The 13,558-nt window shown below is 37.2% G+C and overlaps 1 long non-coding RNA gene across 1 annotated transcript in view; it reads left to right on the forward strand.

The window, feature by feature from the left end:
* The first annotated feature begins 1,364 nt into the window (after window positions 1–1,364).
* The window catches only part of LOC136058689 (uncharacterized), a 28,536-nt gene continuing 16,342 nt past the window's right edge, over window positions 1,365–13,558 (forward strand). The window contains exon 1 of the long non-coding RNA XR_010623155.1: window positions 1,365–1,482. This is a non-coding gene — a long non-coding RNA (uncharacterized LOC136058689). The remainder of the gene's footprint in view (window positions 1,483–13,558) is intronic.

Raw genomic sequence — 13,558 nt, forward strand, 5'->3', positions numbered from 1 at the left:
GATCCTTAAGCAGGTGAGCAGTGTTCTCTGTCTATGCATGGGTGACACTAACAGAAGTGAGATCCTGCTTCCAGCTTAGGAGTTGAATAAATGGCTCTACTTTGACCAAGTTTTAGGAAGACTTCACCATGATGCTGAGCTACTGTGTCAGCCCCAGATGTCAGCTGTGAAGCATCTTGGTAGGACAGTTGCAGCTTGGTCTCTGCATTGTCTTTGTGATCTAGCGATCTTGGTGGAAAATGCAGGTGTTCCCAAATATTGCTGAAAGTCAAAAACTACTAAAAATTGTCCTTATCATATTCATGCCACAGCTGCTTTGGCTCATTCAAAGTGTCCCAGCATCCTCAGGAGTTCCAGTAAATCTGGACTACAGTTAGGTTTTTTTCTCACCCTGAAGATAGAAAGCATAGGGCCAGCTCTAAACTTTGTCTTGGTATGACTTACTAAGAGATCAATGCTCTTGCATGGGAAAGCCCAGTCAGTGCAGCAGAAATGTTGAAAAGCACAATTTTTTGAGTATATTTGTGGTTCTAGTTGTTGCTTTTTCTAAGATCTGAAGGAATAATCGAATCATGTATTCAAGATTTACTGTACAACCCACTGGGCTAGAAGCTTAATTTTTCTTTGCCTTTGTTGTATTTAATCGCTAGATTCTAGGAAATGGCAGTTTGAAACACCAAGTTGTGAAAACTTGGTGGTAAAATCATATGAATTGATAACTCGGTTATTGAATTTTTATAGACAGTACACTTCATAGGAAATGCAGCAATGTGAGCAGATTACCAAATATGTATTTTGGTAGACACGTACTTAGTGTTGTTCCAAACTCTTAACTAGACTATGCCCTTATTCAGAGAGCTGTGAATAAGAGATTTCATGTATGCCAGATAATCTGCCCTCTCCCCCCTCCGACAAAGTTCCTTTGTTCTTTATCTCAAATTAACTGTAGTTAATTTGGTGCTAGGTGACATTTGCTACCCCTTCTGCCAGCAGTGTACCTAGCTGGTTTTGTCCACCTCCAAGCTCCTCTGCCTTGGATGAGAGAGATGTCTCTTCCAACCGAATCCATTCTATGATTCTATGAAGTGGGGGAAAGCAAGATAGGCACTCAGTCCCCATTAGAACAGTTAACTCAGGCAGAAAATAAAGGCCTTTGTCTTGCCATAGTCAACATGCTTAGACTTTTCCTGTAAGCAACCATTTAGCTATTGACATATATGTCTTCTGTGAATTCTCATACTGACTCTAATATGGAAACAAGTGGGAAAGTTTTGAATGTCAGTGTCTAAAATCTTTTACTTAATCTGGGAAGGTACTGAGGTGATTTATGCTTTTTCAGTACAGGACTGGAATGCCGAGGGTGACAGCGGTGTGAATTTTCTTCTGCTCCTTCAAACTCTCTCTCAACTTTGGACTTCAAGACTGAGGATGTCTCGTTTTTACATCCTTCTCCAAAACAAGACTGCTGGTATCAATCCCCAGGTACAGTACATCGTTTACATTAATATGTAGTTTTGTTGGCCTAAATTAGTATTCTACAAATGATGACTGCCTAGATTAGATATGAGGAACTGATCAAGTACAGCAGCACAGAGCATAGCAGAATCATTTACCCTACTTTTCATGTCCATGGCAAATGGAGAGAAAACTTTTTTTCAGTACTCTGAGAGCTTTTTGAGACCAGCCCCATTATCTATCCGCATCAGTACATGCTTTTCTCATTCAGCTGGGGCAGAAGAGTTTCTTCTGTTAAGTGAAAAAGTGGTTTTCCTTTTATAAAGGCCTTAGCCTGAGATACTTTGTATAATGGCTTGCTTTTTTCCCTTACTTTCTGAATTACCGTAATCTGTATGTGAAGTCCTCTTATGAAAACACAAGAACAAATATAAAGCCAGAAAAGGATTCTGCCTTTTTAGCCAGGTTATCTTCCAGTAGCCAGATAATCTTCCACTCTGACTTTATTTATTTATTTATTTTTCCCAGAAAAGGAAGGAGGAGCAAACAAAAGTTAAAAAATGTATTTGATGCCTAAAATGGTTTAGAACGAATTACAGATATTTCTCTCTGCTGGGGTGAAATCCTATTTCTCCTCAAATCAATACTTGTTTTGCCATTGACTGATGAGCTTTCATCCTATATTTTCACCTTAACGTTTCACTTGAATAAATACAGACCAGTGATTCATGTACCAGAAAAAAAACTTTTTGTTTCAAAACAGGTCACTTATTTAATTCTTAATTTATTGCTTTCCTGTATTTACAAGGCTTCTGTAAATACTGTACCATTTTTCTACAAGTTATCATTTTCTTTGGAGAATATTCTTGGCTATCCTGAAAAATACATCTTGGAGAACTCTTTTAATACCCCACCAAATGTGCCACTTTTATATCTTCATAAAAGAAAAAAAAAGGAATGCAACATCGTAAATATTTATGAATCAGGCCATGAACATTAAAAATAAATAAATTGTTGGTATAAGTAAGAACATCAGCTTAGATGCTGGTTCAGTTATATTGGTATCTCTGAAACAAAATTGATGGTTCTACACAAATTTCCACTAATGTAACAAAGATCTGCCTCTGAGTTATCACAGAGAATAAAAAAGAAGCATCAGAGAAGTGTGGTGACAGTTTGGTATTTAGATTTCAGATAATTTGACTGGGAATGTAGTTAAGTTTTGAAGGACAACAGAACTGCTTAGAATACAATATAAATTCAACAGCAAATAATGTGCAGGCTATAATATTTGTGAAAAAATCAAATAGTCATTGATAAAATATTTTTTAATCCCAAATCCTATGTATCTTATCAGATTAAAATATAAATATTTTAGATAGAAAGGAAATACTCTATAAGAATTTTCATAGTGAATTTGTGGGCCACAAGCACTTGTATGTTCTTTCACTGGATTTACACACTAGTTTTCTATATATAAAATAGATTCAGGTAACGCAGCTCTTACAAAAGGTTGTTTCAAAGCTCTGTGTCTTGAGGTGCTTGTAAAGCTTTACAAGGCAATAACCAAAACAGTTGTGTGCAGACGTGAAGAATGTATTCCTTACAAAGTCAAACAAGTTTTAAATGTGTGTATCGGTCCTACAGCATATAAAAGATTGTTGCTTGTATCTGAGCTCACCAATTCAGAAATGTCAGCCTCTTCTAGCCACTAGCTTCCTTCAGCCTGTAATAATCAGCCAAATTATCAGCTTGTGTGAGGGTTTTGTCTGGCTTCTGTGACCTCCTGTGATAAGCAAAGTTATGGGCTGTATCGGGGAACCTCAGGCATTACATTACACCAGCAGCAGGGAATGAATTGATGCAAGTTCCTTTGTATAGTACTTAAAGTAAAATAAAATAAAATAAAATAAAATAAAATAAAATAAAATAAAATAAAATAAAATAAAATAAAATAAAATAAAATAAAATAAAATAAAATAAAATAAAATAAAATAAAATAAAATAAAATAAAATAAAATAAAATAAAATAAAATAAAATAAAATATTTAGAGGAAGAATGGAGTGAAATCTTCTGGGAAAACAAAAGAGAAGAGAATTCCCACATTAACATTCTTGGGACTGTAGGCTGATGTCCTATCAGTTCTGGTGAGCAACTCATATAATCCCTTCTTCCTGAGTTATCTATCAGCATCAATAATGGTTCACCAGTGTTAATGTGATAACTTAAAAAGCAGTTGAAATACCTCTGTAGTGTTGTTTTCCTAGGAATCTTCACTGCATTCATAGCAGGTGTTCTGTACATCTTTTTGGTTTTCAATATTACCAAACAAATTTGGTGGAGAACTTGATTATCCTTACATGGAGTTTGTTTAATACTGATTTCTTCATTGGTTGTCCTCACTTTTATTGTGGTACATGTCCTCAGCAAAAAGGTTGTATGTATTTTGTGGTCATTGGCCATTAGGTTAATGAAAACAGCCTATTATTTGTTTGTTTTCACCAGTAATTTAACTTGTCACTCTCCAGTTGGATGTCAGTTCTAGGACATTTATCACTACCATTTTAATTTCTTCATTTTCTGGAATACAAATATTGGTTTTATAAAGAATGCAAACAAAACTTAGATTCATAGCTACCTTGCCAGGTATCTGACTGTTGGCTGGACACCATATGAGCATCAGAACAATTAACTTCATGTATATCCAACACAAAGAGGAAAATGAATGAAAGCTCAGATGCTCAGAGATGTTCAGGTCTCTTACAAGAATGTATTTCCCTAAATAGAAGATATCTGGTGATGATTCATTTTTATTTATCCTGGAGCTGTTTTTAGAAATTGGAAGTTCATACACGAACCTTTCTGAGCAAAACACCTGCTGATTTTAGTCCGGTTTTGTTAATGGGAGAGCCCTACGCCTAAAGGTCTGTTTGTTACAGGGTGATTGAAGTCAGTGCAAGTTTACCCATTGATTGGAAAGAGCAGGTGGCAGTTCTTATGGGTCTACTCCTGTTCCAGCTGAAGTCAACCAAGCTGCTACTTTTATTTAATTGGAGATAGCTGTAATTCAACAAATAATTAGCAAAAATGTCAGTGCAAACCTGAAGCTTTTATGCAGCTGAATCAGCTCACAAGTGCATGCTCGCAAGTTTGTGGATGTTAGCAAGCTGTGGAATGCAGTCAACATGCTAGTGGGATGGAATGACATCTGGAGGAACCTAGACAGGCTTGAGAAGAGGGCCCAGGTGAACCTCATGAGATTCAACCTAGTGCAGGGTCTTGAGCTGAGGCAACATCCACTACCAATACAAGGAAGATACTGGAGGATAAAGGGACTGAGTGCAGCCCTGCCAAGGAAGACCTGGGGGTACTGGTACATGGCAGGCTGGACTAGAAAGGCAACTGAGGTGCAGCAAAAGGTGCGTGGCCAGTAGGTCAAGAGAGGTGATCCTGCCCCTCTACTCTGTGATGGTGAAACCCCACCTGTAGTACTGTGTCCAGATATGGAGTCCCCAGTACAGGAGAGACATGGACCTGTTGGGGCGCACCCAGGGAAGGACCACAGATGTGATCCATGGAATGGAACACCTTTCCTATGAGGACAATAGGCTGAGAGAGCTGGGGCTCTTCAGCCTGGAGAAGAGAAGGCTGCAAGGTGATCTCAGAGCGGCCTTTCAGTGTCTGATGGGGAGCTCCAGGAAAGAAATATATAAAGTATAGGAAAGTTTACATGACATACAATACATAATATAAAGTAATTGAATAGTATATATCTGGAGTATGATATATATAACTTGTAACGTGATATATATAATCTGTAACGTGATATATATATCACAAAAATTACAGAAACTACTATATATATATATATTCTTTATCTGAAACTTCTTAATTTCAGTGAAGGAGTCCTTTCATGCAGTTGCTTCTGCTTTACTTAAGCCTTTCTTTTTCTGATGCAACCTAAAAGCCTAGAACCAGGGAGATACATATAAATTAAAGAAATGCTTTTTTTTTTTTTTAAATTAACATCATTTCATCTGGATGAATTATCACGAAGTTCAACAATGTAGCAACAATTGCTCCTTTGAAATTAATAATAATATGATTTATAGTATCTGCAACTCTGTGTCTGAGTTGTGCTCTGATTTTTTAAAATCATGACTCACCCTCCTCTGTAAAACAAGAGTTTTAACCTCTTCAAAAACTGGTTTGACAGTCCCATGTGTGAAGCCACACCCTGAAAAAATGACAGGCTTTGCACACATCATTTAAGTTTTAACCTAGTATCAGGGTTAAACCTGTTTTCAGTTTGTCATTCCATTGCTTAAAGTGCAGTAGAACTCAAGGATTTCTATATCCTTGTTTAGCAAATCAGTTTATTATAAACTAAGTGGCTTAGAACTTGCTTCGTGTGGTCTGAGGTGTATAGAGTGCTGTTATTCCACTAAAAATACTTCCAAGTGCATTAACGTAACAAAAGAGTCAGCGTGACAGTATTTTAAGCCACACTCTTGAGTTTTGCTTGGAGTGGCCAACAATCAGACCTCCTCCCAGAAACAGAACCCTTTAGCCTTTCACTTAAATGCAGCTGTTCTTATGTGCTGAGGCTTTTAGCAATGGTTGCAGCTGTTGATCACCAAGAACCAGACTGATACCACCCTGAACTCCTGAAAAGGTTTTTGGAGGAACTAAAAAAGTGATGTATTAATTCATGTTTCTTTAGGCTGCCATGATACTACAGTCTGAAAGACTCTAACTTTAGAGCAGCAATTCAGAAACCCAGCTTCATGGTGAGCTTTTCTGAAAAAAAAAGGTCAATGTTCCACATGCAGACTTGTCAATTCAACTGCTTTTCTCCATTAACTAATGCTTTGTGGTCTCATCCACAGATGTGTTAGGAAACTTGGCCAAGCTGATGCTTTTTGTTGTTTCAGGCACAAAATTTGTGTGTTTTGAGTGTTTAATGGAGTTTCATACTTAGTAAGACCAATTTCACTAAAGTGGGAGTTCATCCTGTGGCTCCCTCTACGTTATCCCCAAATTTTTACAGTTTTAATTCAGGTTTCCTAGATTTATTCATAGGACTTGGTTCTGTACAAATCTCAACTCTCCCATTTTTATGGTTCTTATCCTTCTGTTCTCTAGAAGTTGAAAGAGGTATAGGTCTTATTTGGTACACTGAAGAATGATCTTCTGAGGGTTTTAATTAGCTTGGGATAAAAAAATAACCTAATTTACTGCCACCTCATAATTGCTACCAGATTGTTTCATGTACCAAAGAGCTTTTGCCATGTATATGGGAAAAGGGTTGGATTAGATCATCATGGGGGTTGGACTCAATGATCTCTAGAAGTCCCTTCCAACCCCTGCAATTCTGTGACTATGTGATTCTTTAAATACAACCACAGAATTATTTATTTGTTTATTTATTTATTTATTTTGCTGTTGAGAATGGCTTTGGGTTTCTGCTTTGACAATGGCTTGGAGCTTATTGATTTTGTCTGAAAATGGCAATTTGAGCATACTTTCCACCCTCTTCAAACTTCTATGTGTGAGATAAATAGGCATTAATATTGAAAAGACTGTAAGTTGAAGATTTTATTGTATTAAATTTCTCTGGTGTCACTTTCTCTCATTTTCCTTTATCTCCAGATGATGTTGTTTCCCTTTAGGGCAAGAATTCTGTATTTGAATAGTATTAATTGGGTAATATATACCATGATAGATGCTTTTTCTTAATATTTTAGAAGTTAAAAAACTCTTACCTGTAACAGTTATTTTTACCTATTAGGTGTTTCAGATTAAGTTCTCAGTCCTTCTGGATCACCAAGCCATTACTGAAAGTTGCAGAGATCTGCTGATGTATAGCTGCTGTATGTTGGTTCCAATATTCAAGCAATCGGTTGAATTCTTTGAAATACAATCTTAAACTCAAAATGTTACTGATTTAGGACTTGTGACTGTATCAAAAACAAGTGCCAATCAACAGTGGCTTCTCTGACAATTGAATATTGTCAGGTCATTGTCCAGTCATGCCCACAAAAGCTCCCCAGCTGACACGCAGTTCTGGACACAGATATGATACCAGAAGGTGGGAGGTGAGTGGGAGCTGTGAGACTGTGCTGATAGGCATTGGTGAACAATGGACTGATCTGAGTACAAGATGTTGCTCAATTAATTTTTTATTAACCACATTGGAAGTTTCAAGCAAGGTACTTGCAGCAAAGGATGAATGAGTCAAATTCCTGTATGAGTCACAGACCAAATGCTGTGGATCAAAAGCTCAGTTGTTGAACTTTGCATTGAGCTTTAACAGAATAGCTTGAGATTGAGAGTCCCAGTGACACGTGTCATGCTGTGGGTTCTGCATTCAGACAGCTCTGCAGTGTTACAGATCAGCACAAATATATTCATTTAGAATGTGGGCTTTAAGAAATAACTTGCCATCAGATCTGTGTGTCAGTGGCTATATAGCTAGTGAGTACAGTTCGTGTCAATGGCAAAAAAGCAGGGGAATACATGTAACTTGGCATTCCAGTTGCTTTATGATGCAGCTGGCTCACTTGGCTCAAATCAAGTTTTGTGATACAACTGGCCTTTCAGTTACTTGATGATACTTCTCCAATCAAGTTCCATTTGTTTCAGAAGGATGGTGGATCTGAATTTGTGGTACTCCTGTCCTTTGGTATTTCCAGAAGAACATAGTGAGGTATTTTGAGTTTTTGTTTATATGCAACAACTTTTAGAACTTTTTCACAACTTTTAAATAATTCACCATTCAAATTTACAGATTTGCTATGACTTCTGACTCATTAATAACCAGCTGCTTTCTTTTGTCTGTAGAAAAGTCATTTAATAAATGTTTACCATTGATCCCTCATCCTAGCCAGGTAGATATGGCTAGAAAATATCAATAACTCCAGCTCATCAATCAGGAATTTTGAAGGAACTTATAAAATCCATATCTCTTAAAATGTGAGGAAATAATTGTATTTCCCTAGCAGTTGTTTTTTTCCCAAGAGTATCCACCACACAGTGTCATCAAACAGACTTAAAGAAGGCTACACAAAGATAATATCTGTCTCACTTCACTTGTTTGAACCTCTCCTCCTCTACACAGTGCTCTGAGACATTTTCACACCTTTGCACCACCAAACCTGTGCTAGTTCTGTGATGGGTGTGTGTTTTACATTCCACTCATTGTCTAGCTCTTAATCCACATGCAGATGCATGCACATATATTCATACTACAGTGAGAAAATGAGCAAATGTCATCAGAAAGAGCTGATACACTGTGCAACTTCTTCATGGAGAGGAAGGCCAAGCGTTGGAATGGGCTGTGCAGGGAAGTGCTTGATTCCTTGTCTCTAAAGATATTTAAGAGGTGTGGACGTGGCACTAAGAGACATTATTTAAAGAAGAAACTCAGCAGGTCAGGTTGATGGTTGGACTTGAGGATTTTCCAACTAAGATGAGTCTATGATTCTATGACGCAGAAGAAATGTTGTGGGAAAGTCAGTGTAGAAAGGGCTTTTAGACATCTGTGTTCAACTGTGTGACTGTGTGGGTTATAAGAAGATACTCATGATGCAAAAAAATGCTTCTGTTTTGTACTTAAAATGAATGTGTTGCATATGTGTTCAGTATTCCAGAGTATATCTGACAAAATTCAATATGCAGCTATGTGAAATCATTTACTATATTTGATTAAATTCTCTCATTCTTTCATACCTCAGTGTTCAATGACAGGGATTCAAATCTGTGACATCTGTTCTTCTATTATAGTGTGTGGATTTTGGAGAGTTATAAATGTTCATTTGTGAAAGCTACATGGAAATATGTATGCATGTAATACAAATATTGTGCATCCACACTGTGTCAGCTCGCAGATGCTGACCAGGGATTTATTCGAAGATAAATCCTAAAAATTAGTAAAAACAAGAATAAGTCCTTCTCTTCAAGCCTTTAGAGGTCCTCGTGCACTTCATTCACACTCCAAATTGAACATTTAAATGGCCTATGTACTTGTGGAATTTTACTGTGATTATTTTGTTTCCAAAAAACATAGTTTTAAACAATGGAAAACATGGTGGAAGATATTCCTTCAGTTCTTCATTTTTTCTTAGACATTTTTTTCCTTCCTTACTGAACTGTTTACTGCAGACATAGCTTTTACAGTTGACATATTTTGATAATTTCTATGAATTCTCACAAAATAAATCCATCTTTATTTTTCTGAAACTAGTTTAAATTTGTTGTGAACATATTCCTCCAGTGGTTTCAAGTGGCCTATTTAGACACAGGCTATGCTTACTATTATTGGCTACTGACAACTTTGGATATCATCATTTAAGGTTGTATCTTTTGGGCTGCTAGTGATTGTTCCATGAATTAACAATGGATTACCATTGCTGTTGATACAATATATTTATAATGTATTGTGTTGCTGTATTGTCGTTATGATAGTCTCTATGAACTATCTTCAGGATTTCGTTCAGTTTTAATTGGAGATGCAAAATTAGTCAAGCCCTGACTTATACTTTGCATAAAAGAAGACAAAGCTTGATGGAGAATCCTCAGAAGCAAGTTTTACCATAAATGAGCTAGTCTCCCTTACCCCTTTTCACAAGCATCTGAAAGAAGCTCCTTCTGACAGTAACGAAGAGGATCTGTGTGTCTCTTGTTTATATCCAGGGAGCAACCTAATTTTCCTAGCCATGTGAAAATTACTGTACATTTTCTCTATTAGACACCATTCACGCTTTGTGCCAGATTGTAGTATTCAGCACTTGTAAAATACAATACAAAGAACGGTAGTATTTGGCAGTGGCATACAGTGCTTGTCTTGTGATTGTCTTAAGAAGGGAAAGACACATTTGGAGGAAGGAGAGGGAATATATCTTATTGTTGTTTTTGTGTGTTTGTGTGTTTGTTTTTTTATAAGCGGAAAAATATTTTATACTATTTTTGCCATTTAACTTGATGCAAGCCTAGTTATAGAAGGTGATGCTGTAGTTTGTACACTGAATATATAACCCCATTCCTGTTTATCACTGTCAAATATATCTGATGATCTCATGTGGAAAGTAGAGAGTGCAGTGTCACAGTCATATTTGGTTTCTTCGGAACCAGGCAACCTCTGCTTAGTCTAATCCAAATAACACCATTTCTTATAATAGGGTTTTTTTTTAGAATAGCGTAAGTACTTGGCAGGTATGGAGAGCTGCTTGTTGACTGCCTAGTTAACTGTGGAAGTTGATTATCCTTTATTTCATGAGCTGACTTGTAAATCCTTCCAAAATCATCAGAGAAGGTTTTTAGGAACACCAGAAACCCATCTGGGAAGGAACCTTGGATTTTTGTTCTAAGTTTTGGTAGCAATCACATATATTGTGAAGAACTCAAAGTTGTCTTAACTCCAGCCATGCTAAGGAGTGTTGGAAAGTGCTTCTTAATGCCCTTTATTAAAACCCTGTAGTTTGAAGACAAGGCCACAAGACCTGATCTAAAGGACTCCGATGTTGTCTGGAGAGCTTTTAATTATTTCACTGTACCTTGGAGAAAGCCACCGTGGCAGGAAAACAATCTTAGGTGGTGTACAAATGTCTGTGAAGCTCTTTAAAATCTTTCTTCCAGCTTTACCTCTACTTTGCCATGCCAGTTTTATGCTTGCTTCTCTCCCAAACACTGTAGTAACTAAATCAACTGTTAGACTGCAAGCTCCTACTGATATTTTTCAAAACCTAAGAAGGCTGTTTCTTTTTCTTTCTAACCATTTAGAACAAGCAGATCCAAAGTCCTTTTTTCCTCTGCCTGTGCTCGGAGGTGCAGAAAGAGAAGAGGATGAGAACTTTTCTGCATAGAAGCAGAGGAGTGTTCCTTCCTCGGGCAGTTCCAAATATATTCCTCTTCTGCAGTCTTGTGTGATGTTTATAAATGGATTTTCCGAGTTTGTGACCTATTTCATAGCAAGTGCTGGATGCCAACACATTTTGTCCTTGCTTGCCTTTGGACTGTGGGCACCTGTTGCAGAGAAAGTGCTTCACCCGGTACACTCCAGTGGGTAAATTTAATTTTCTGTCCAGATGTCATCATATAAAAAACAGGTCAATCCTTGGTAGATCAGAAAGAAACCTGTGTGATATACAAATAAGATCTTTGTACAGTTTGTTGTTGTTGTTCATTTATTTAACTACTATCTTGAACATTCAAGCACATTTATTCAAATGGCATTGTTGAAAGGAATATCGTAGACGGACCAATTAAGATTCCATAACATTTATGTACCTCCTCCAGCCAGATTTTCATTTGTCTTTTGCCAAAATTTTGGAGGAAAGGAAGTCTAATAGCTTTGAAATTCGATTGTTAGTAAATTTAATTAGATGCTAATTAGATCTTCCTATAGTCATATAGATTTGGCATAAAATTTTGCAAAACCAAAACAAAATGAGAGCATTACCCATCTCTTAAGGTGAAAAAACAGTGTGTGGGAATAGCCACCAAATATGAATCTGAACTGCCATTTACGCAGTTAAGAGGAACTGTTTTACTAAGAGTTTTTGTTTAGAGTTTACTTCTTGACTATGAAAGTCAAAGAGTTTGCATGCACTGAAGTGCAGTGTTTCTTAGAAACACATAAAGCCTTTTCCACGTCAGTCCAGACTCTGCAGTCTGCAAGAGTAACGTAACAATCTGGACACTACTGAGCAAGAGATTCTAATTCGTAACCTGTGATTTCTTCTAAACTTCAGAACTTTTGTATGTACTGTGGGATCTTGGGCACTGTTTAGAGTCCAGAGAGAGCATGATACATGAGATGTGTGAAACAGCAGGAGGTGAGGTTTGATTATCTGATGTGTTTTTAGCACTTTGGGAATTTTAGCAGCATGCCCTCCCCCTTCCCAGCATTCACAAATAGCCCCCCAAAAATTTTGGTTTGGTGCATGAAAATGTTGAAAGGATTTGAATGAAATTCCTATTAGGGCAGAAAGAGGCTTTGGAAACCTGCTGTCAACCCATAGGCCCCCAGAAACACTCCAAAGTGACATATTCTGGGTGGGAGAGAGAATGAGAAGTATCTAGAGCACAAATGTGGCAGCTGGAAATGATTTAAAAAAAATACACAAGATGAGTGGGCCAGTAATGCTGTGAGGGGTAAGAGAGGCAGCTGGGAGATGTAAAAGAGAAGGCCTGAGAGCAGCTGAAAGATGCCAGCAGTCTGTTAAAAGAGAGAATCTGAGAGCTAAGTGGCTCTATGTGTGAAGAGAAAGCATGCCACAATGATAAGAAAAACAGCTGGAGAAAAACAGAATTTCAAAGCTTCTGAACCAGGAATGGATATGCAAATTCTGTTAACTCTATAGAAAAAGTGAATTACTTAATCTTTTCTTTTCCTTGTCTGCTTCTGTACTTTCATCTTGTTTTCACAGACGAACCTTTTCCGCAGGATTTCCAGGAGTCCTTTTTTGCTCCCTCCATCATGAACTGATCGTTTGGTTTTTGGTTGTTCCCTCCACAGAAAATAGGTCGCTCTGAAAAACACTGATTACTTGTTAGTACTCTCTTAAACTACTACTTTATCATTTTGTCTCTGTATTTCCTGACCTTATCGAGGCTTTCCCTACGTTTTCAGAATGTAAATGCCCTTCGTTGGAATACCATTCCCCCTGAAGAAAATGTGCTGGTAGCAGTTGATTTTAATAGTTCCAAACACATTCTGAGTAGGACTTGTTAGATAGCTTTGTATTCCAGAGAGCTAGCTGGAGGAGGCAAATTTGGCAGGCTTGAATGGTCTGAGAGTCTCTAGAATTTGGCAGGGCCTAAAACAAGTTTGTAATAAGAACATGGTGACTTTAGAAAATAAACTATAAGAATGTACAATGGGGCAGATTTTTAAGGCTTTATGTATGTATTTTATTATACATACAGCTTATGATTTACTTGCATACAAAGACAATAAAGCACCTGGTCATATACTTGAATCCAATCTGGGTGAGTGCATCAGTGGTGTAAAGACATATGCCAACGTCTGTATACACTATTATGTTCTTTACCTTTGAAACTGTGGCTCTGCCACAATAGCAAAGAGCAGTATGTATATAC

The sequence above is a fragment of the Cyrtonyx montezumae genome, unplaced genomic scaffold, assembly GCF_038088225.1.
Source record: "Cyrtonyx montezumae isolate F1298 unplaced genomic scaffold, pur_monq_1.0 scaffold_8, whole genome shotgun sequence".
Taxonomy (NCBI): Eukaryota; Metazoa; Chordata; class Aves; order Galliformes; family Odontophoridae; genus Cyrtonyx; species Cyrtonyx montezumae.